The sequence below is a fragment of the Mastacembelus armatus genome, chromosome 5 (genome assembly GCF_900324485.2).
Source record: "Mastacembelus armatus chromosome 5, fMasArm1.2, whole genome shotgun sequence".
In the NCBI taxonomy this organism is placed as follows: Eukaryota; Metazoa; Chordata; class Actinopteri; order Synbranchiformes; family Mastacembelidae; genus Mastacembelus; species Mastacembelus armatus.
Window position 1 is genome coordinate 25597314 of NC_046637.1, and position 25926 is coordinate 25623239.

A 25926-nucleotide genomic window follows, 5' to 3' on the forward strand; every position below is an offset into this window, starting at 1 on the left:
GTTACAATGGATTTCAAAACAGTAGCGTAGAAATAGTAAAAATATAAATAAATAAATATCAAAGTGGACATAATATAATTTCATACATCTGCTTTCAAGTCGGCACTTTGCATTTCCAAGTTAATTAATAGATTGGATCAGAGTGAGTTTAATCAAATATAATTGAATAAGTCCATAGTAAAAACAGGCCAGACTTTAAAGGAGACATCCAGAGAAAATGATAGCATGTCCACTTTTCAAATTAATTGAATTTTAGTACTTTTGAACTTAGTCCAAGCTGCTACAGAGGTGATTAATTCACATTCTCTCCAAAAGTGCTAAAACAAGATGGTGTCTCTCAGCATTCAGTATTGGTGCACAAACACACACACACACACACTTTTTTTTTTCCTTTTCAATAAAGCAAAATAAAAATCAACACTATTGAACAGCAATGACAGTCTATAATGTATTCCCTGTAATTGTTAGTTTTCTGTTCTTCTTGATCTTTTCTCCCTACTTCTGTCTTACAGGCCACAACTAAAATATTAATAGTTTCTCCGGCGGTTCTCATTGTATTGAAAAATGTCTCCTTTATAATTTATCAGAGAAAGAAAAATCTTTGTTATACTGACAAGCAGGCTAATTAATAGAAGTAGAAGGAACATTGAGAGAAGCCATACTAATTTGGAACATGCTAATATTAATAGAATAATTTATGGTGCAGTATAAATAAATTAATAGAGTAATTCGTTTGAAAAAGGGATGCCTTCATTTCAATTTAGGAGAAAAGAGCAAAAAGAGAAAATGTCTGCCTCATGGACAAGGACATTAATAACAGTGCTCTATCACCAAAAATAGAAAAGGAAGAGACAAACTAAACATGCACTGTTCGCTTTCAAAAAGCATAAATATTTCACTCAGTTAATGAAAATTGGATGAGCAACACTTGTATTTCCTGCCTTGTTATTTTCATTTGCTGTTTAAGGACTTTCTGACTGGTAAATTTCTGCAGCATCTGCAAAACGCTGCCACATTTTTTTCTATTAAATGAGATGCCTTTTACTCTTCCCACTGGCTTCATGTAAACTAGAAGCTGTGTGCCAGGCAGTGGGCAAGGGAGGCAGAGAAATAGAGGGAGGAAGGAAAAGTGTGACAAAGAGAAAGAGAGAGAGAGAAGTGGACTGGGTCATTACCATCCTTATTACTCCTCATTAAAATACACCCATCACAAAGACATTCTGCTGTATGTGTGCGTGCGTGCGTGCGTGCGTGCGTGCGTGCGTGTGTGTGTGTGTGTGTGTGCGTGCGTGTGCGTGTTTGTGTGCCGGCCCACATATAAATGTGACCAAGCATGTGCATGCACGTGTTTCTGGTGTTACTGATGTGTATGTGTGCGTCCGTATGCAAAAGTGACAAAAAAGAACAATATAATTGGAGAAATGTACGCAGTAATAATAGGTATTCAGAAAATGATAATTCATATTAAACAGGGTGCACAAAGTCAGCCTCATTTGCATGTTTTAGATTATATGCATTTCAAAAGTAATTTCCGCAGGGCATATGAATGACATTAATTCCCGGGCGGGTTCTGCTATAGACCTCAAACTATCAAACACTCAAACATTTAACAGATGAAAAAAAGAGGGAGCTGGCGCCTTGGCAAGGGGAGATTTCAAGGTTAAAGTATTTGAATGTGAATTTTTAAACTTCTGTCTTGGTTTGTTTAAAGTTGCTCCACAGCTAGACTAAGAGTTCCATTAATTTGAAGACTCAGTGAACTACAGGCTGTTTTTTAAATTTTTTACTCAGCGGTACGTGTGCATACGTGTGTGTGTGTGTGTGTGTGTGTGTGTGTGTGTGTGTTTTTACTGTACCAGTCCGAGAAAGACACCTCTCCTCCTAATCCACCCCATTTCCTCAGCAATAAGGCTGAATTGGTCTGACTCACTTGTGAGTCATGTGCTTGTGTCACTCTAGAACCAGCCTAGCACAACCCAGAAGAGAGGATGAAAAAAACAGAGCTCCAAAAGCCAGCATTAAACTGGACCTAAGTGATGGATGGGAAGGAAAAAGTGATAAAAAAAAAAAGAGAAAAAAGGATGTGGCGAGGGAGGGGGACGGGCACAATGGGATGAGTGGGGAGAACTAGAGAGAGACAGAGGGTTCCCTCTCCTCGTCTGTTCATGCCGAGAGGAAGACCCCAGGGCAGGAAACAGGCTGGATGAATGTGTGATTCCAGTGGAAAACTCTGGATGCCATGGACGACATTCTTCTCTTATTAGAGAATCTGGTCTGCAGCCACATTATAGCGCCTGACTCATTACTGCGTATGTGAGTGTGTATCTATCAGACAGACACACGTTTCACACACACACACACACCATCATCAAGATGTTCCCCACCTGTTATTCTTGCTAAGTTTTGGCTGATGCACAAAGCCTTAGCTAGAGACGCAGATAGGAAAGGAAGACTAAAGTGTTCGGAATGTCTGTGTCTTGTTTGTGGTTTGTCTCCATCTGTAAACAGAGCTGCTGCTGCGAGCATGTTAACATGTCATTATCTCATTAAGAATTGATGGCTTCTGCGTGGAGGGCTCAAACTGTTTTGTTTGCGAGCATTCAGTGACTGATGTTGTACAAACATAGCAGCCGCAAAAGACATATATCCCACACCGCGCACACACAGATCCAAGAAAACAGAAGCAGAACTCTGACAAACATACACGTGTATTTAACAGCGTGCCCATCAATGTGTTTTATTCTAAATCACTGCCTCCCTCTCCCGTCACTGGGTCCCCTGACCATCTTTTTTCGCTGCTGATGTTTAAGCACTCTCAATGATGTGAAGCATTTTGTGTAAGCAGACTTCAGAGAGATTTGGGAGGGGGAGAGGAGGGTGGGAGAGCATATCTACGGGCAATAAAAGTGGGCTAATTGGGGCCTGGGAAACATGTTTGTTTTCTCACTTGTTCTTTTTCCCCCTTTCATTTTTTTTTTCCCAGCCAGTCACAGCAGATCTGCTCATCTGAGAAGGACAAGTGGGGAAAGCAAAGAGGATTACAGTCTGCAAGACACAAATTGTTGCACACACATGCGCGTATAGATGTGCACATGCAGAGACATACACAGACGGATTTAACGTGTCATAAGGCAGCTGTAGAGTTAGCATATTGAACAGGATCTGTCTGCCTTAACCAAATGACCAACAGGGTGCAGAGCTCTCCACTGGTCCATTTTGTCTTATCAATACACTGCTGCTTGGCCTATTCAGCAGCAAAGAGCTTTCCTACAGATGCAGCTCTACACTGGATCAATCTTATGAGCAATGCAGTCAAACCACTGCTAAACAGACTGTCCCCTGCCTCGAGGGCCCGCCACCGTACAGGCTCCCCCAGGCTCGGATCGTTCCACTAATGGAGGTCTCTGCTGAGGCCCCCAAGGGTGCCTAACCACCAAACAGGCCCCCAAGGATTTACACCCCTGTCCCCCCCAACCCACCCCCTTGTCTGTCATCCCACTTTCCCTGCATACATGAGGACAAGACAGTGGTTCTCATGTGTTCGTAATATCCATACAAACGTGTAGTTTATGTGTTTCGACCCCTGACTTTAAAAGTCCAGCTTGAGTGCTTCAGGTACTGAAAACAGAAAAAAATGTCTCTCTCACTCTCCCCCTGAATGCTGCTGGGATCGCTCACCACATGACTCCTAACGGGTCATTCTCCTCACCCCTGCATTTGTCTTCTTTAATAACAGTGAAAATAGCAAGAGATGAAAAAAAGAGCAATGGAAAGAACCTGCATATTTGTCATTTCCGATTGTTTACCTTATTCACGGCAAATTGATTTTTACATCTCCTGTTACTGGAAGCTCTCTGGGCTCGACTGCCAGGCCTGTCTGGCTCTGGTCTTGGCTGCCGATCCTGTCTCTGGGCTTTATGACCCTGCTCTGGGGAGGACTTTTAAGGCTTTTAACTCACAAGTCATTTGAATGATACAATACTGCTTTTGTCCTAACCACCTTTGTTGTTTTCTTTTTCTCCCTGATGCCCCTCACTCTCACTTCCTTTTCTTCCCTTTTCATCTTTCACTCCCAAATCCTTTTTCATCGAGAGTGAGTCACAAAGACTCAGGCCTTTTGTCTTGTCCAAACCTGTTTGTTTGCGGAAAAGGTGGACTTGTTGCATCATAACGGGCTGATTATCAAACAGAAAAGATGTGCTATGGGACACACACACACACACACACACACACACACACACACACACACACACACACACGCTAAAACCCTCCAGCTGACATATGGCTGTGGAGCGAGCCTAGCTGAAGTAAAGAGTAGAGTTTCATTGTGGTGGCTGGGCGGTGCGCTGTGGTTCGGATCTTCCTTGGTTCTGGTAGAAGTGAGGTTTGCCGGCAGAGACCTCCAGTGAGCCAGGCAGCAGGCCTGAGCTAAACTGAGGCCAGAGCCAGAAATAGACCTCAATGCAGAGGGCAGGCCTAATAGTGTGTTTGTAAGGGCAAACCCAAACAAACAACCTGCAGTTTGAATTGAAGGACTGAGGGAGGCTCAGGCCAGATGCTGTTGAATGGGAGAAACACACACAAACACACATTATGTATACAGAGATGCAAGGGCTGAAATAGATTTATGGCAAAAGAAGTTCACCACGTACCTCCAGACTAAAGCCATGGCATCAGCCTCAGTCCTGCACACATGCATGGACTCCTGCACCACAGCCTCAGACTATGTGTGTGTGCTCATGCTAACCAAGGTTCCACAATTTCTCTCCATATTCACACTAATTAGAGAAAATGGTCAGAAAACCTCCTCTGTAATTACTCCCCAAGGAGTGAGGTTTCAGCATGGCACTGGTGCATAAACAAATACACACACACACATACATACGTGTAATATGCTGATACATTTGAAACAGCATGAGGCTGACATTTAAATGTGCTCACCTGTTGTTGAAGAGTGTGTGTATGGGAGCGCATGTGAGAGTAAAAAAGGGAATAACACAGGTAATAATCTCATTCTGGAAGGTAAGGACCTCTGGTAATTAAAACTCTGCCCAACATGGGTGTGTGTGCCCCATATTAATCACATTATGGGGACCAAAACCTGTTTACACACTCACAATGTGGGGACTCGTGTAAAGCTCATGTAAATCTTTGACTTGTAGGGTGCCAACTTGGCTCAAGGTTAGGTTAGGTTCTCTAGGAAATGAATGTAAGTCAATGCAAAGTCCCGATGAGGCATGAAAACAAATGTGCATATACATTTAATAAAGGGCATCGTGTAAACAAACATTAACACCATTCGCCTCACAATCACACCTGAGAAATAATGGGGCAAACATAAGGTCATTGTTTTTACAAAAATCGCTGTCTCTGTCACACTGCATCGGTTCTGACTTTTCTGCATTTAATAGCACCTTTAATTGAGCCAATGTTGGCCTGCAGCAGCTTTTAACAATTACAATAGTCTTATTCAGCACACACACACACACACACACACACACATACACACACGCACACGCACACACACCATTTTTAAAAACCTGCTCACACTCAGACAGAGAAGCAGAGATATGCCACAAAATCAGGCAATCATGTTGTCTGTCTCAGACTGAATAGTTGGGAAACGCAGTCTTTGAGGCACACGCGCACACACACAAGCGCGCGCGCACACACACACACACATGCACGCACGCACACGCACGCACACACACACACACACACACACACACACACTCCCTATCCTGTGTTTGTGGTGGCGGAGCACAGCTGGTAACATCTGGATGTATTTTAGAAGTGTTTACATTTCCAAAATGCTGAAAAACTACACAGAAAAGGAGAAAGAGAGAGGAACAGAATTCTGGAAAACACTACAGGTGCCAGAAGAGTAATAAAGAAAGGATTAAGTCCCAAAAGAAGATTGTTTAAAATCTATCACAGTGGAGTTAGTTCACTTACATACACATACTCAAAACTATGGGCCAATTGCAGTTATTGCCATAATGCTAGTCCAACAATAACTGACATCTGGTTCACTAATTGGCAGACTACAGCTTCTCCATCTGAGTTTTGTCCCATCAAGCTTCCCTTACTGCAGCCGCTCCAATGAAAATTGAGACTTTGCGCATCAGCTTCGCTCTGCGCTGTGTCCCCACTGCTTACCAGCTGACAACCACTCTTACGCACTCGCTGCCACACACAACACAGATATTTTCACAGACACGCACACACAAAACAGCTGCATTTCCATTTTACTTCCCCTAAATGACGAAAACACAAAAACAGTTGGACTTCATTCAGCCTAATCAAAGCTGACATCAAGTACAGCTCTGAGGTGACGTCAACAATGAAGACAGATACACACACACACACGTGTGTGCACACACACACACGCATGGCCTATAGGATATAATTTCAGTGATTGGGTGTAATTTACCAGTGTAAGCTGAAACCACACAGGGCAACTAAAGTGATCCCTATGAGATCAAAAACAAACCATACACTTTGGGTGGGGTCAATAGACACACGCACACACACACGCACAAACACACACACAAGGTATGCTGACAATTAATACACATTTATAATGACTTGTGTTGTTTTGGATGGTGAAAGGCTCAGGTTGTCCAGTACAAAATAGCAAAGAAACGAGTATTTGAATGTTGTCCCACACAAAGTGTCCTTGAGATCACGCTAATCTGCTCAGGTATGCCGCTTTCCCATGGCTCACCCTAACTTCAGCACACGTACACACACACACACACACACATACACAGGGGAGATTATTAAAGCGACCTCGTGGCACATGGAAGTTTCTGATGGATTTAACATCAGGAATGATTGTTAACTTTTAGGGCTAAAAAGACTTGGAGTGACTCCTGAGAAAAATCAAGCTCTTAGCCAGACACATGGATCACATGACAACTGGGCCGCGGCAGCAGAGACCTCTGGGAAAGCAGATCACACGGACTTGGGAACCAAGCAGTAATGATGTTGTGCAGCTATATCATATTTAGGAACAAATATATATATATATATATATATATATATATAGATGTATGTATATGTATATTCACATGTGCAGAGGGTTGAAGTGGGTTTTGCTGTGAATATGTACAGTCAAGTAGTTAAAAAAAAAAAGATAATCACTGTGAAATAAATTAAACCTATTAAGAGGAACGTATGCTCAAGGTGACAGAAGAAATTAATTTGGATCAACTATTGAGACCCATACTTCCACACTGCTATAGGATTTCTACCAAACTAATTATCACGCTCCACTTTCAGAAATAATAAGGAAAATACTTAATAGGTTAGGATTCACCCCTGCATTCATATGTCCATTTAACATCTCTGCTTTTATACCCACACACTCTTGCCTTAATGCAATTTCACATTCATGATTTAAAATAGAGGAAGGAATTATATTTCAAGTGGTGTCAGGATTAGAATATACAAGCAGTGATATTAAAATACTGTAAGGTCTTGTGTGAGTGCGCAACAAGCCCTTCTGAGTGGCTGAAGCTGAGGTAAAGATGTTAAATAATGTTTTTGTCACAGTTTCCAATGACGGAATAATTACAATGAAACACAGATCTCTGATTAGACTCCCCTCAATGTATATTAATTGTGTTCCCTCTCTACTTTATGCTGGTTAGGAGTTTAATTTTTAAACAGAGCACAGAATTGAAAAGACCCCCAAGTGTGTGCTCCTACACCAGCAACAGAAGTCTGTTTATCTAGTCAGCCATTTGCTCCAATTATAACATCCAAATGCAACTATTGTTTCATTTCAAACATTCTTTAAAATTAAAATCTCTTTTTTGTGTTTTTATCCCCCTACTTACACACCAGCGAATTACCATTTTAGCACCGCAGGCTATGGAGAAAGTGCAAAGTCAAAATGCAGGTTAGGCCAATTTTGCTCATTATCAGCGCAACAGAAGTTGAGCTTAAAAATAATAAATAAAAAGATGAAATAAAGTCTTAAAATAGGTGTTATCAAAATTATGTTTTTTACTACTTATTTTTCAAAAAATGTAAATGCAATGAATACTATCATGCATTTGTGAGGGCCTTTCTGTGAACTACAGATGTGTTTAATTATTTAAAATACACACTCCTGTCCTTAAAGCATTTCTCTCTGTGTGACACACTGTTGGGCTCTGTGTGTCTGCCACTTTGTGCACTGTGAAAGGTAGCAGGACACTCATCACTTACAGGAAATTAGTCAATATCCTGATGAAGTCTGAGAGGATTACTATATGTCACTTCACACCAAAAGTGTACTCGACACATGCACTGCGCCAACATGACCACAAACATCGGCCGTCTCCAAAGGCATCGGCTACGCTACTGTCAGAAACATCAAATAAATAATAAAAAATATGAAGAGACTGAAAAGGAGAGTCTATTAAGTGCTGTGGTTTTCTATTAAACTCTAGTGGAGGCGGGGGAGAAAAGGGGAAGAGGAGTTCACATTATCTAAGAGAATTCCAATTAACACTCTCCCCCTCAGTAATTAGCTACTAAAATAGCTGGTGAACAAACCCAAAATCCCAACCCTGACACCACCACGCTGCCTAATTAATTCTCAAACCAGGAGCATCTGATTCAGAAAAGAACCTGATAGTGTAGATGACAAACAGACCAGTCAGAAGAAACCTTGAGGAATAGAGTTAAAGTGTAAATTTTAAAAAAAATACTTGTTTGCTTGTGCACTTACTGTTTTTGTTCCACTGCGGTCTTGTATTACTGTTCCTTTTTAATTTGTAAAAGTGTCTTTATATTTTAAAACAGAAAATATTGTGGTAGAAAAAAAAAATAGACATATAGTTTAAGATCAATCACAGCAATCTGGGCTAAAGGAAAGGAAGTGAATGAGGGAGGGAAAGCTGGAGCGAGGGGCACAGCCAGAGAAGCAGATATCTTTTAGCCGTCTGCTGCTCATTTGCTCCTTCACTGGTCAGTTCTTCCACTGTTTAATGCAAACAGATGAGGCATTTTCTCACTCTTTTTCCAAATGCTTTCTTTTTTAACAGTGGCTTCTTGGCCTCTGCAGTAACGTCAGCACAGCGTCTATTAAAACAGCATGTGTCCCGTACTGCTGCACACACACCGTAATACACACACAAAAAAACCTCAGCACTTGGATGCTTTTTAGTGAACTCTTAACCTCTTTCCATGAAGTGACATCTGGGGCAAGGGCGTTAAGGTGTGCATGAAGAAGGTATCAGTGTGAGCTGCATTAAAAAGTCATCTATCTGTGTCTCCTGTTAGTGACCAGCAGTGATGGATAACAAGTTAAAGATAAACTCAATCACCCAACAACCAATCTGGCCACAAGGTGGGCTGTAAGATCTCACTATAATAATAACGAATCTAATTCATCTGCTTTTTAATATGTACATGGTGACAGGTTTCAATTAGACACACATACACACGGCTTTTGGACAATATTGTAGCACTAGCAATAGCTTTTAATATGCTGAGATACCCATCAGTTAGATTTTACATTGATTTTTGCAGCCAACACTCTCACACACAGACTACTGCATGTAAACTAAGACACACACGCAAAGACACGGTGGCACGTTATAAAAAATGCTGTCACACACTGATCGGTATCTGGACAAGTCAAACTCTGATAAAGTCACTCTACAACTACAGCAATCGATGGAAGTAATTTATTTACCTCACCAGGCAATTTCTGCTCTGTCTTCAGAGAGAAGGAGAGAGGGAGGAAGAGAGAAAGAGGGAGTTTTGGCAAGCCCATGTGAGTGGTGTGTAAATTAATCTAGCAGCAGTGAGATCCAGAGCCATGTATAAGTCCATAAAACAAGAGGAGGTTAAAGCAGCTCACATCACACACACACAGACACACACACACAACAGGCAAAGGTCCAACACCAAAACCACTTCTTCCAGAGACAGAAGAGATGTGAAACGTCATCTCAGTTCCATTAATGTGATGTGCTATCCCTGGATGCCACTAAAAAGAAGAAAAAAGAACAGTTAAGAGTTCTTTCTCTTCCTTTTTCTTTCTTTCTTGCTTTCTCTTCATTCAAAAGCAACACATGCTGGAGAGAGGCATGTCCACGGTCCTTAACTTTAACTCAGTGAAATAAAAGGCACTTAACTAAGCCTCAATGATCGATACAAACACTGCTTCTAGCTGGTGCTCACACACACATGCAGACACACACACTTATCCCACCTCCTCAGATGCTCATGCATATGCATGTCCATTGTGATTTATGCATCCTGGTGGGGGTGTGAGCCTATCTGAGAGCAAGGCCAACACATAGGTCAGCTCATTTGTAAATCAGTTGCCTATTTATGGATGTGTATGTGTGAGTGTTTGTGAGTGTGTGTGGATGTTTGTGCCTATAAATCTGTGTGTATGTGTAGAGGTCAGTGTTGGAAACAGGCTCATAATCACTGTCATTCATTATATTTATTGAATTCCTTCCAGCTTCAGCTCTTGCTGTGTGTAAATCACCCAGGTTCTACACTATGGGTTGCAGTCTGTTCAGTCTGTGTGTGTTTGTGTGTGTGTTCCAAGTCATGTCTGCTGAGTGCTGACTGCTTCTGCCAACCAGTGCTCTGACCCTGCTCTATGCACCAGGAAGTTGCCCAGCTTTTTGACCTCTCTTATTATTCCCAGGGAAGGTTAAGCAAAAGTCTTTAGAAAACACCTTCCCATCAGAATAGCTGTCAGTTAATGGGGTCCCCATGGTCTCTTCTGTCCTATGCACTGAATTATGGGTAGAAATAAGACAAGATCTACACCTGATGATGTGTTAGGGGTTAAACGTACGTTAATTTGTGGCATAATCTCAGTACATAGGCTTCTTTGCACACATAGAAAAAAAGTGTGTGCCTTCCTTTGTGGAAATTCAGTGGTGTTGCTCCACCCTCCTCCTCCCACCTCCTCCGAACAACAGATTTGGGCTAATAGGGCAGCTGCTTGTCCCCCTCCCCTGAAGCCCCACTACACTGCTCCCCTGCAACCCTTCCACCCTGTCTCCCTTCCCCAAAAAAAAAAAAAAAAAAAAAAAAAAAGCCGCCCAGGAGGAAGCCTGTTGTTTTCAACTTGTTTTCGACACAGCTATGAATGGAAAAGTTTTGAACTATTGGAACACTCATCCCTGAAAAAGTTGCTTTTAATTTGCTCACTGTTTTCCTTGACTGTTGTTTTGGATATATTCCCAGATCATTTGGAAGATAGCAATAAAATGAATAAAGGATAAAACACGGGCTGTCTGTTTATCCATCTATCCATCTATTGAGCTGTCGGTCTTTTTCTGTTTTGCTACGTTGTCAACACAGGCAACCGTCTCCCAGAAATAAACCCTGCATTAGCCTGGCCAGCAACCATGGCCTGTAACGTCATCAGTCTCACACATACAGCAGTTTATACTGTCCACAACACAAAAAAGAATCATTTGGAAAGACTACAGCAGAAAATTAACAAGTGTCTGAGTATACAAGAAAGGAAATATGAACATATTGCAAGCTATTGCAACACAAAAAATAATACCAGGGTAAGCACCATTGAGATAAAACCCCTCAAACACACACACAGTCAGTCCCTGGTGTGTGTAAGTAAGCTCAGAGAGACGTTTCAATGAATTGAAAACAACTGTGATGTGAACTGTGCATGCTCAATCGCACAAGACAGCAGGGTCTGACCTCCGCATGTGTTCATGTGGGTGGCATGTTTGTTTGTCTCCGAGTACATGTTTGTGTGTATGTGAGAGGGCAACCATGTGTGTAACTGGAGCCAAACTGTAAGCCATATGCCACTCTGCCTCTGGTGCAAGGGAACAACAGCGTGCACACACACACACACACACACACACACACACACACACACAGGCGTGCATCCCCCAGCCCGTAAACCACACATACACAGACACACACATGCTCTCTCATAAACACATTTACATGTACACACACAACCTTCCTTGTAAAAAAAAAAAAAAAAAAAAAAAAAAAAAGCCCTCCACTTCATTAGGAAAGTAAACACAAGTGCTGTCTGAAGTGGCTAATTAGAGACTAATTACTCCCTGCTCGTTACTAATGCAAATTAGATTACGCTGCTTAACTTCCTCGTGTCCACAACGCTGCTGTTAATTGAGGCCCTTTGAAATTAAATTACCCGCTAATTAGCATATCAAAACCATTAATTCAGAGCAAGGAGGGGAAAAAAACAACAACAAATGCCAAGTTTTGCTAATGAGTTTTGCTAATTGAATATGTACGCTCAATACAAGGGTTTGTGCCAGGAATACCTATTCAGCTGATCAGTGTCCACATGCATGTGTGTATGTGTGCGCACGTGTGCGTCAGCAGCCAGACAGAAACACCACGCATCATAAGAGCGGCATGTAATTAAAGGAGCCATTCCATCTCACCAAACGCTTTGTCAATATTTCCCTCTGAACGGACAACTCCACTGATGGGCGGTGTGCAGCATGCAAGGGTACAGCAGAGGCACAGAGTGGAGTGTGAGAGGGGATGGATATTCATCTCATGAGAGGCAAAAGAGCCACTGTATGTGAAAGTGGAGAGTGTGTGTGTTGCATTGGTATGTGAGCGGGGTTAGCATTTGTCCAGGCTGTGAGCCTTCTTTGAAGTAAAGAACTCTGTCTCTTGGCTGCTCTCCTAAAGCCTCAGACTCCCTGCCAGCTCTTTCTCTGCGCCCCACTCTCTCTTCAGCTGGCCCCTCTTCATCCCCGCTACAATACCTGTCCAATTAGGGAAACAGAAACACACACACACGCACACATTTTATGGCCACTAGCAGGTGAACAGCCCAATCTTTCCTTCAACCAAAGCTTTAACAGTTTTTTCTCTATTCTAAATGAATAGAATATTTGAAACTTTGTGAATTAGAAATGGTGAGTATATTCATGGCTGGGCCTAAGAGAGGAGACACACACACAGAAGCCAAAAGCTATTAGCTACTTTAATCTGCTGACGATATAAAAGAATCATCCATCTAAAGATCCATCTTAGCTTTGCATGTAAAACCAGCAGAAATAATGTCATTCTGAGCAACTTTCCTTTCCCAGTTCTTAAATATCTATCCAATCAGGGTCCGTGAAAAGCCCCATTCAGGTTGGCCCTTATAAAAGTTTCATCTTATTATACTTTCCAACTTCTCATTTCATTATCCCTATAATGGCAGATGAAAAAACGAATGCTAAAATTGAGAGGTAGCCACACAAAAAAATTAAATAACCATGATAATTAGATGTAAAGATATTATAATTCCTTTAACAGGATGCATAGAAACTGCTGCTCGACAATATTTGCCCTAATTGCTAGAATTATCATATTAACCAGTTACCATTTGAGTAAGTTGATTAAAAAATTGATTATTCGTCTATTTCTTTTAGGAGTTTCTTAATCAAAATCTAACATCCTTGAAAAATTAATTTGAAGCCGTTTCTTATCAGTTAATTAAATCGGGTTGGAAGTCATTTTTTCTGTGCGGCATGATTAGAACGGTTCTGTTCTCTTCTGTTCAGACACCATGACGTTAGAGAGGGAACTTTTCACTGTCTCATCAAACATTCACAACCACAAGAATAGGACTTCTTTGAAGGGCCTGCTGCCTTTTTTTTCTTCCAAACCTCTGCCTTTCTGATAAATTGTGCTATACCCAATAGATCTTTCTTTCTCGTTAACACATTCTCATTAACGGACAGAGAAAGTGAAAGAAGAGGGGAGGGGAAGAGGGAAAGAGAAAAGGAGAGCAGCAGGGAGGGGCAGAGGGGAGTGGGGTGAGCTGAAGGGGGGAAACGAGGTGGGAAAAACAAGGCAGAAAAAAACAGAACCATTTACAGAGATAAAGTCAAAATGAGAAATGAATACACTGACAAATTTTAGTACACAATGACGAAAATTAAATAATGCAAAGACGAAACACACGAAAACACACCACACTGCCTGGGTGACAGCCTTGGGGTGGCCTGAGCTGAGACTAAACAACTAAGCCAGAAGCTAAAACAAACCTGCTGTTACTGCTAGGAACAAAGTATCTGTCGGATAAAAACTGCTTGCTCAGTCATTTAATTTTCCTAATCCAAAATTTCCTTTTTTTTCCCTTACACACGTATATTTATACGTACACATAGGGCAGGTAAAATTTGGTGAAAATTGATTTTCCTGATACATATAATAGATTTCACTTGATTCCATATCAGTTCAAATTTGCATGTTTAAAAACTACACATCAGAGGCTGACTTCACCTCAGAAAACTAGTTTTCTATTTCTGGAAGAAGACTAATTATAAAGCTCTGCCCCTGGGAAAGAAAAGCCCCTTTTGAAGGAGAGGAGGGAGGCAGAGAGTCCATTCAGTGCTGGCATCAGTAGAATATAAGTTTGTCTCTCTCTACTTCAGCGAGCAGTAGAGCAGAACCGAACAGATACAGCGTGCTCCACTCATCTGTCCATCCCCGACTCCTCGGGGAGGTATGGGAGGATTGGAGAGGGAGGGAGGGGGTTCAAAAGGAGAATTAAAAGGAGAATCATTGAGGATACAGAGCAGTTTGGTGAGCTTCTCTGATTGGATAATGAATTGAATGATTATTAGAGGACGACTGCTAAAACTACCCAGAAATCGCAGCTCTTCATCAGCCAATCAAGACACTCCCTCATCAACCAATCAAACCCCCATGCCGGGGGTTACAGCAGTGGAGGTGTAGGGACTTGTATTTGCTCTTCCATGTGGCTCTCTCACCATATTCCTCTCTCTCTCTCTCTTTCCCTTACAATATGTCACTCTGTCTTTGGTACAGCTGCCCTCGTCTTTCTCTGTGGGAGACAGAGAATTCTCAAAGCCACAATTACCACACAGAACTATCAATTTCCCCTTCAATTAACCCTGTGGGAAGAGAGGGGACGAGGGACGGGAAGGAGAGCGAAGAGAAGGGGATGACAAATTCAAATTTGGGAAGAAGAAGAGGGCTGCTACCCCCAACACCGCCAGTCCACTGTCATGAGTTTGGGCAGAGGGGTGAGAATTACACCTCCTCGGGATGAACTTGACCCTGCCACTGTAGGTCAAACAAGTTACTATACAGCACAGCCCTCCTATCCTCATTACCAGCAAACAGGCCCAGCCACTGTTTCACTAAAGCAGACTGCATGTTAATAACCAGTGCTCAAAACACAGCACAGAGCTGTCAAAGGCTGAGAAAGAGAGAGATAGAGAGGCTGAACAACAAGGAAGAGGATGGAGGAAAATCTAGGCGAGAGAAAAGGACTGAGCGGAGAGGAGGGGGGATAAGGAGGGGGCGTGAGCCACGAGTTGTGTGTCTTAGATCAGCGACTAAGGGCCTGCGCCCCGTAACAACGGACGACTGTGACGGTATGTTTCTCTCTGTGCTCAGCTCCCCCTATCCTCCTCCTCTTCTACACTTTCTCACTTCCCTTCCCACCCCCAACTCCCCTCCACTCACTCTCTGAGCGAACCCCTGGGGGAGCCGCTCAAACCAACCCCAGCCCTCAGCAAACTTTCTCAGGCAAACTTTTCACAAAGCCCCTAGAAGCCGTACGCCTGCCTGACACAGAGCATGCCAGGGTTTCACTGCCACTCTCCCTCCCTCCTGTCTTTTTTTTGTACTTTAGTCCTCCGTTCCTCCCTCGGTCCCCTCCCTGGTTTATGCTGACTACTTTCCGAGGCTAATGCACTGTTCCTGGCTGACCTTTAGACAATAGAAACCTGCAGCCGCAGAAGTTGCCGATTACGGCTACAGGGTGCGTACGGCAACGCTGACCTTCGCTGGGCAAATGGGCATTGTGGTGTCTGCTAATCCAACCACTCAATGGCTGATTTTCAGCCTGGTAATAAATGCCCCTAGTCCCTAAAAATATTCCTGTGTTTTCTCCTGGTTTGCTGACTGTAAAATACAAGAACAGCTATATTTTGTTCCTTGACATTTGTTTTTTTTTTTGTCAGGATCGTGATCTTATTTTGCAAAGTGTAGCTCAATTATTATTATTATTATTTTTTTTTACACAAGTACGTGTGCTCGGGTAACACTACATTCAATTTCATTACAATCACAAAGCCAACTGAAAAGAGACTTATTAGAATTATTAGGAATATGTGTAAATGTAAACCACAATAATAGTTTCCTGCCTCTCTTGTACGGAAGTTGTTTGCATTAAAAGTCAAACAAATGTGACGATAAAACAAAATTTTACATTTCTTTCTTGAATATTTTTGTTAGTAGCGAATAACGAATTTATCAATTTTAAAACACTTAAAAAATCTAAACAAAACAAAAAAAATGTTCTCAGCAATTCTTGAGATGGCACTGACTGACCTTGCACTGAGTCTTGTCGTTTTAGTCATAGAGAATAAATGATTTCTATTGAAATGGGGCCTGAGGAGAGGGAGTAAATGTTGGAGGTAAACTGTGATGACAGCTTGGATGTAATGAAAAGGCTGAGGGAACACAGAGCTGTGATAATTAGAGACAACAGGCATGACAGGGAGAGGAGGAGAAAGGGAGAGTTTAGATGGAGGGAAAGAATAGATGGACAGGAGAAAGTGCAACAGAATAAAAGGCAAGGTGGAGAAAAAGAGAGAGTGAGTGTTGAGTGATTATCAGAGCTCCAACAAGGAAGAGAACACTTTCTGACCAACACACGGACCAAAAATTAAGACACCCCTGACAACTGCAGGCGCACATGCGGTGTGTGAATGTGTGCAACGTCATGGGTGACACACAAACATCTTTCCTGATAATTTGTATGACCACTAATCAAGGAAAACGTGTTTCAAAATGCAAAAGCAGTGGAGAAAAGAACTGTTTGGTGCAAACTAAATAAAAAAGGACTGATAAAATACTCCTTTTTAGTTCTCTTATGACTCATTTTAAGTCTTCGAAAATGTCTGTGCTTGGAGGAAAAATGTCTGGGTTTGAACACTGTTGTGTCTTTGTAGATACAGTGGAACAGTGAGAATGTGACAGCAGCATATTTTAATGTTTTTTCTCATTTAATCCATAAAAAATTATTTTAATTAATTGTTAAAAGCAAATATGTTTTTTTTTATTTTAAAACGTGAATTGACTCGTACTGAACTTGAAAAATGAAAAATTACGATACAAAAAAAAAAACTTTTCTTAATTAACACAGAATCTGATAAGGGTATATATTTGAACAGTATCATATGCAGACTGTTAAAATAATTGAAAATAATTACCTTGGCTTGAACAGTGTACCAAAAACTTTAATTATAATAAAATCAAAGACTCCCTTTCACAAAAACAACACTTTCCCTACTTTTCAAGTCGTCTCTTCTTGTTTTTCAGCACTGTGCTTTCCTGTCCTCTCACCCTCTGACCAGTATTCTTCCAGCAAACAGCTAACACCGCTTCAAAGGCCAACGGTCCACAACGCAAACACACTCACACTCTCACACACACACACACATGAACACACACACACACACAAACTGCCTTCTCTCCCCTCAGGAACATGAGAGCTGGCTCTAATTCACAGGCTGGTAAAGCTATGGTGGACAGCAATCTTGATCTGGCAGGATTAGGCTACTTTTATTTCCCCGAGAGCCGCGGGGAGGAGGGGAGGAGAGATTTAAGGAGGTAGGGGCGGTGTGTGTGTGTGTGTGTGTGTGTGCGTGTGTCCACGTGTGTGCATGGGGGGGGGGTGCACAAATCCTTCTACAAATGTCAGACAGCAATTGGTGACCACAGACCACGGAGATACACACTCACACACACAAACGCAAGCTCACACACTCATGAGCACTCCTGAAAAACCCCCAAGTGCCACCAAGAAAAGAGACTCATCACTCTCTGTCTCATCATTCGGAGGAAAAAGGGATGTGGGGGCAAGAAGGGAGAGAAGGAAGAGAAGAACGAGGAGGGATGGAAAGGAGGGAGTGAGGGGGATTATACAATTATTCAGATAACAGCTGGGAATAATCTAGTGGCAGATGTCTCTCGGTCAACAATGCCCACCACACACAGGCGGGCGGGTGTGTGTGCGCACGCACACCAACAGAGTTTCAATGCCCAGCAAGCGGCCACAGCAAAAAAAGGGGCTGGTGATAAAGCATCACACACTACTCAACAACACAGCCTATAAAAATAATGACAGTGTGTTTCCCCCTAAACAACGAAACATCTAAAAAAAACTGCACACAGGTTGGGAAAGTGATGACCTGTTTGCTTTTCTTCTCCTCTGACAGCCTGAAAAACAAAACCTAAAACCTGAGGAATTCTGTCCGAGGAGGGGAGAGGTGCAGGGTCACCCGTTGATTGACAGTTAATTGTAGTCGCACATGTGCGCACTCCCAATAAGTGTACACACACATGCAGAGCGTAACAGCATCCTTCGCGTCTGTGAGTGATCTCCAAGACTCCCGGTAGTGGCCCTGACAGTCACCACCCTCCGTCCCCCCCAGTTCCCTCCCGTCTCTGAAAGGGCGCTATAGGAACCACAGAGCCCACACCCCAGTGAGCAAAGCCTGTCCAGTCCATTCACCTTCAGAGCCACAGGAAGAAGACAGAAACAAGGAGGAGCACAGAGCATTTTACTGTCTCCTGATCATGTTTATCTTATTTTTACTACTAAATATCTCACTTCAAAAAATTTGATATCTAAACCATTTGCTGAATTTTTCACACCCAGAGCCAGAGTTCTGGAAAAGTTAATTCCCTTTCTAACATAAGCAAATCTTCATGTGAGGTTAAACATAGCAAAGGACGATGGAAGGGCAGCTCAAGCAAGTGGTGAGAGCGAGCTCTGTCAGTCTACTGTGATTTGGTTTAGCACTGGTTAACAGCTCGTCCTGTCAGGGGACGGATCATCCCACTGCGCCTCACATGCTAATAGCTTAAGCAGGCATCTCATGTACCCCGGAACTAATACCACAAATACTAATACCATAAAAGAGCAGTGCACGCCAAAATGCTCCAGTCTCACTTTTGCCTGCGTTAGCCAACATCCCGATACTTTACGGATTAGAAAACATAATGGGATGCATTTAAATGGTTATTACCTTCCCGGTCCAGGATAGTAAAGTGCAGGGGACATGGGAAAATGCTGCATTACTAATTTCCCATCATCATATGTTAATGTACAGTCATCCTGGTTGAAGCAACTCAAATGCTGTCATGCAAATCAAAACTTAAAGAAAATAAAGCTGATTAATGATCGATCTTATAACTGCAACCAAAGACACATAGGACTAAACTTAAAATGCAGCGAGCGAAGATATTTAAAACTGAGGGGCACAGTTTATATCACGAAGTGGTAAGACTGTGAAATGAAAAACTGATTTGAGTTGAGTCAGGTAGCGGTTGAGTGTATGGACCTGGAAGTGAGTCCATGTGCGTTCCTCCCCCTGATATGAATCTCAGTATATCACTGCGTTCTCCGGTGCGCTCGGCAGATTTTACCGCCACAGCACGAGGACAAACGAGCACTGGAGAGCTGTGTAACGCTTCTCCACAGTCAGATGGTTTATGAAATGTGTGCCTGTCTGTGTGTGTTTGCGTCGCTGTGCGTATGCGTGTATCCATAGCGTTCTTCAGCTCGCGCTTCACAGCTGTCACCTACCCTTCACAGCCATCCTTTCAATACACATTAGAGCAGTGCTGCAGAAAGTTTAGTCACATTGTTGCTCTGAGCGAAGCTTTCCACTGATCTGCTCCCTCGGTTCCCCGCTCGATTGACGGCTGCCCTGTCAGTTTGTCGCAGCGCTTTAGAAAACACCAACGGCTCTCTGATGAAGTGCTTACAAAAGGTCATAGGGTGGAGGCGACGGAGAGGAGGGGAGCCGACTACTGAGAGAGGGAGGCAGGGGAAAAGGAAAGGGAGACGGGACAGAGTGAAGGAAAATCCATAACACAAATACAGCTGTCAGAAGCAATGCAAAGTTAGAAGGGGACACAATGACTGATGAGAGCTTTTTCATGAAGATGCTCTACTTGAACAGGCGACCTCTCAGTTTCTACACACAGCACTGCTAAGGTATTTTTCTGCTTCCACTCAGCCCCTCGTGAAGTCTACCTGGCTGTGCCATTGAGCCCATGATCCCCATTGACTCTTTGTCTCTGCCTCTGAAATCAAACTTGACCTGCCTTACTTCACGATCTGCTCTCTTTCCCCGAGTCTCCACAGCTCTCTCCTTCAAGCTCTAGATCTCTGCTCCAGCCATGGCCTCAGGTGCCAAGCACACTGCGGAGACGCTGATCTAATGCTTCCTCAGCTATAACGCCCACGCCTAAAACCCTGGCACTGTCGTTTCCCTCGCTTCATACAGCTTTTCACTCATATGTTCAATCTCTCTCTCTCTCGGTCCCTCTCTTGCTTTCCTTCCTCCCACCCGCCCATAGGAAACAGTCTCTTCCGCTCTGAGCTGTTGGGTCACTCCTTCCCACATCCATCAGCTGTTAATGGGCCAGTGCTCCATGGAGCTGAAGAAACATCTCTGAACCGGCCTGCCTCCCAGCCACCACTCTCACACATAGAAAATCTCATCTGAATGGCACAGACATGTTAATGACCACAGGCTAAACCACTATGTCAAGCGAAATGATTACCTTATCACTCAGTGGGAGAAAAGCGCGTAAATTTGAGAAAACTAAGACAGGACTGCGAGCAGGCCTGCTGTCCACACTCATGCGATGACAGCTCATTCAAAAGACACGTAAGGCAAAAAAAGACAACTGCTCTATCTCTCTCTCTCTCTCTCTTTCCCTCACAGGTGGTCAGCTTCCTAAAGACCGGTAGAGACATCTTCCCGCTTTCATCTCCTACTGTCCTCCAACTTCCCTGTACAACACCGCCTTCCTACACATCACACAAAAAACCCCACATCTCATCTTTGAAAAATGTGTGGGATTTATTATACACACACACACACAGACACACACAAGTATTCAGCTCTCGACTGCCTAAATAACAGGTTCAATTAGAACCACATGTATAATCAGGCCTCAGTCTACAGCAATGTGGCGGCAGTTTCACTGTGCAGTCAATCACTTCGATACACAAGCAGAAGATTCCTTCACTCACTGGCTCCCCATGTGCAGTAAGACGTTCATTTAATCTAATAATTTGTCAATTATATTACATTGCCAATTTTTAGGAGATAACAAACTGCAATTGCTTATGTAATAGCATTTAGTGATTGCCTGCCGTACAAAGATGTACAGGCTTTTTTTTTTTGATATTTTAATATCACTGACATATACAATTTTCTTCTACAAAAATCAGTGACACACTAAATTAAAATTTGTTTAAGACATAACACAGTTGTTCCAACCTGTAGAGTATCTTCTCCTACAGTGTTTCCACATTTAAAAGCCCAGCACACACGTTTCGTTCAAATGTGCAAACCCTACAATAACAGCTTCAGGACCAGCACTTGAAATAATTTCCTTTAAAAACATGCTTTCGCTCCCTGCATAGAATTTTTTTTTTTCTTTTCTCAAAGCCCATCTAAAGAACACTGAAAATTTAACCATTTCAGCTTTTAAGCAGGTAATGCACTAAGTGCCCCGATAGAAGTAAACCTGTGAGTATCTGTCACGGGTCAAACTCTACATGTATAGCAGTGTCGTATATGGGTGCTCTTCAACATCACTTTGGAGCCAAAAGCCCACTCAGACTTGTGGGTTTGGGATAGCAGGAGGGCTTTAATGATGAGACAGCGAGAGACGGACAGTCGAGTCATCCACGCAACCGACGCACAGGACATTTAAAACTTCAAATACTGCCCATTTTCACTCAAGCAGGACAGGTGAATTGAGAAAAAAGCACTCTTGCATACACACACTCCCGCACTCAGATATATACACTCTTCCACACATAGATTCACACGTGCTCGTGCTGGAGGTAAGGACTCTCTGAGTGAGTTTATGGACTAACACAATCATATTGGTGGCTTTTAATCCTGCTGAAGGGGTTTTAAAACACATGAGATTCAGAGCCATTACTGCCTGTCTCTAGGCGGTTTCATGCAAGGCTTCAGTCACATCCCGTCTCACACACAGCACCAAGCTGAAAATCATCATTTAACTAACGTGTCAGCAAGCAAAACAGAGACAATTGTCTGGCAGAGGACAGAGTCTGAAACCGATAAAAATCAGCAGTACATGAGCAACTCATACAAACAATGAAAAAAAAAACAGGACATGGTAAGACACAGCTGTTGAGAGTAGTAATAATAAAAGAAGCAAAGTAGGAAAAAGTGTGGAAGCAAGTCAGATAAAAAAAAAAAAAAGGTGGCAATGCTGAGGAAAACGCAAAGAGACGGACACACCACAGCCGACAGTCTGACTGACATCTCTGAATTCCTGCACACACACTTATTTTCCCAAATAACTACTTCTGCCTCTCAAATTCTCTTTTGTTTCACTGTCTCCTATAATAGTTTCATGAGGAGGCTGTCACTGATGTGATACAGCACTGGACAGAAATCATAACTTTAAAGTGATTTTATGCTGCTGCTAAAAGCTGCAGTGATTGAATAGTAGTTCAAATTTGAAAAAGATCATTTCATCGGTTTGCAAGCTGTGATTTACTGCATGTCTCCAGTGATTACCTGTGTGACCATTTGGAATAGAAAACTACAAATAACCACTTTATCACAAATAATGTGTATTTTGTTGGAAACTGCACCTGTAACTTGAAACATGATTCTCTTGTTTGCTGCATCTCCACTGTAACAATTCAATAATTAGGCAGCTGAAAGAAGAGGCCAGAGTAAAAATCATAATTTTAAAAAAGAAAGTGTTATTCATCAATAATTGATTAATTTGTATGACATATTTTTCTGAAACTATTTAGGCATATTTCCACAACTATACAGAAAAGTGCCATCTAACATATGGCAGGTCACTTGCCAGCATACAGGCCTAATTGTGTAAATGATTTTAACACTATTTAAAATTGTGACTATATACTGAGAGGTGCAGGAAACACACCAATGTTTTATAAATGTGGTCATTTAAATAAACCGCAACCCGATGGCCGCGGTGCATTAAAGTACATCAACCTGCAGGTTTTAGGATGACTACATCTTAAAGTGTAATTCACAGAGGTCTGATGCTGCATACACCTGAACACCAGCAGCTCCGAGTCAACACAAAATACCTGTTTTCCTCCCTGACACCAGAAATGTGACAAGGTCGTAAAACGTGATGAAGAGCTTTTTCATTCCCGCTGGATCTTCTATTAAAGTGCAATTAAAAGTGTGTCATCGCGTCGCGGAAATGCCACCACAGAGGACAGGGGGAGACACAACAGGAGAGAGAGGACACAGTAAATAAAATTAATTATGCCAAATGCCCCGGCGCCCATCAATCACGGGGCAATAATGCCGATGTCAGGGTGTGCACCCACACGGCCATGTATGCTTTTCTCCCAAAGACAGACAACTAACAGCAATTAATTGTCATTTCATCTCCCCCTCCCCCCCGTTTTTTTTTTTTTTTTTTTTTTTGCGTGTGCACCTTTACATCATGCGGGATCTGACGTGCGGGATTGTCCTGACTGATGTCTGATTTGTCACTATAGGACTTTTTGTTTTAGAGGAAGAAATGAACAACAGCAAGTTCATTTTTAAAAACCCATAAGTTGATGCTTCAGGATCAGATACTGTGTTTTATGCCCATTTAAAACTGTTCATCTCATTATGATGTGTTGTTTTAAAAATGCACAGCTCCGGTAGAAAGTGTCTGTTTTCTTTAACTCTAAGGAAAAAACCCTTTGTGGTGTGCAGGCCTACTTTCAGGCGGTTTATGACTAAAAAGAAGGAAAAACATGGGTCATGCAGATGTTCTGCTACAGACTTCAACCCCCTCAATTTCTAAATTTATAATATTCTTTATATCGGCTCGAAATATATTTTAGATTTTGCGACCTGTTTTTTTTTTCCTGTTGCAACAATTCAAATTTAAGACTAAGAGGAAAACGCATCAGTGACATAACGCGGCACAAATGATCAGTTTAATAATCATTTTAAAACCGGAATCTAAACTTTTATTGTGCAGGGACAGCTTTCCTCTGCGTCCTGCTGCTAAAACGCTTCACTGTTATTCACCTAATCCCGTAAGATTATTTGAAAAATAGGAGCCATGAAAAGTCAGTGAGCTCCCTCAACACGGCTCCAGTTTCAAAAGTCAAAACCGTCTGAAAAGAAAGTATTGTGCTCTGACCTATTAACTTCATCCACAAGAAAGCTTTTTCTTCTTCCTCTGTTATCTGCTCTGACGGCTGCTGTGCCCTCGTTTCATTTCATTTCACTCGTTATCGTCTAATTGTCAGAAACAACAACCAACTATTGAAAAATAAAAATCTGCCTTCAACGCGCGGCAGCGAGTTAAACAGCGACGACAAAGATTCTCAGACGGGCTGTGTAAAATTATCACCACATAACCTGTGCCGGTGTTTGTTATTAAAGCCCTTAATAAGGATTATTAACGCCACGCTAAAACTTTGCCTCTAACCAAATCCTCTCCATAACACACACACACACACACACACACTCCTAACCTGCGAGAAAAAAGAAAAAAGTTTTTTGTTGGCTCCTGAGCGAAGACTCCGGACAACGACACTTTGTGTTAACTCTGGCCCTCTGTGCGCTCAGATAAATTATTAGAGCTCAAACCAACTGCGAGATCCCCTTTAAATACACGGCGATTAAAAGCAACTGGATTTTGAGTCTGGTGCAGACTGTAACACGTGTTAAAAGTGACCAAGAGCTGAGGAAAACTTCTCCCGCTGGAGACTCTCTTCCTATTGAAGAATGAGAAAAGACGCAAAGTGCTTCAGAGGATTTTAAAACGTGGCTGATAAGTTTCGCCTTCAACAGTCCAGACAAGACTCAAAGTTAAAGTGAAACATTGACGGAGGGAAGTCTGCGAGAGGAAAACTCCCGGTGTGACCCGCTGTGTAATGCTCTGTTACATCCTATTACATTATTCGGCTCACTTGGACGACTTTTACAAACAATGTGCGATGCAAAGTTGAAATTGGCAGTTTTTTATGTTTTTGGCATAGAGCAGCGTATGTATCAGAGAGTTTCAGTGGAAGCAGAGTGAGGAAAGAGCGAGGGAGATAAAGGGGGAAAGGAACGTGTAGATAATGCATCAACCTGTTCTCTTGGTTTCTGAAGAAGTCAACTTTCACGCCAGTGGTTGGACCATGTGGACAGCCCGCTTCTGCTCCTCAAACCCCCGGCGCGTCCACTCTCTCGCGGCGACAAAGGGGACACAAACCGACGGGACGAAAAAATTCAAAACAAAAAAAAAAATTGAAAGAGAAAGGAGAGAGAGAGAGAGAGAGAAATCTAGGATCTAAGATCGCAGGACCATTACTTTAAACGACAAAGCGTGCTCGTTAGTCCTTTCCTTTTCCCTTTTGTGTGCGTCCTCTCTCCTCGGAGTGGCCCCTCTGGAGTGAAGTCAGAACAATACTGCCGCTAAAACTCTGGCACTGTGCGCAAGTTGCCGCGGAGAACGAGCGCAGCTTCTCGTCTTGTTTTGTTGCGTCTGCTTCCCCCGCTATTCAAGAGGCTTATTCAGCGCGTATACCCTCTCCACCGGTCCTCACTTTTTGGCATCCCGTCTGTTGCTTGCTCGTTCGCTGGAAATCAGGGTTGAATCACTAGTGCTGTGTGTGTGTGTGTACGAGTGTAGAGGGTGTGTGTGTGTGTTGCGGGGGGACAGTTTGCTGCGCTACCGTAATGCCTCTAAAGCAGGTGCGCGTTTCAATCGCTGCCCTATCCTTGCAAAGCCCTGGCGCACAATAGTAAAACAGCAGCCGGTGAGAGTTATCTCTCTCTCTCTCCCTCTCTCTCCCCTAATATGTGCGTGTGTGTATGCGTGTGTGCGTGTGCGTGGATAAGGGGAAGGCACTGATCTTTTGAC

The 25926-nt window shown here is 42.6% G+C and overlaps 1 protein-coding gene across 1 annotated transcript in view; it reads right to left on the reverse strand.

Moving 5' to 3' along the window:
• foxp4 (forkhead box P4) overlaps positions 1-25680 on the reverse strand; it is a 91760-nt gene extending 66080 nt beyond the window's left edge. Inside the window, exon 1 of the mRNA XM_026307093.1 lies at positions 25152-25680. The gene's annotated coding sequence lies outside the window, so the exon portion shown is untranslated. The remainder of the gene's footprint in view (positions 1-25151) is intronic.
• Positions 25681-25926: the final 246 nt, after the last annotated feature.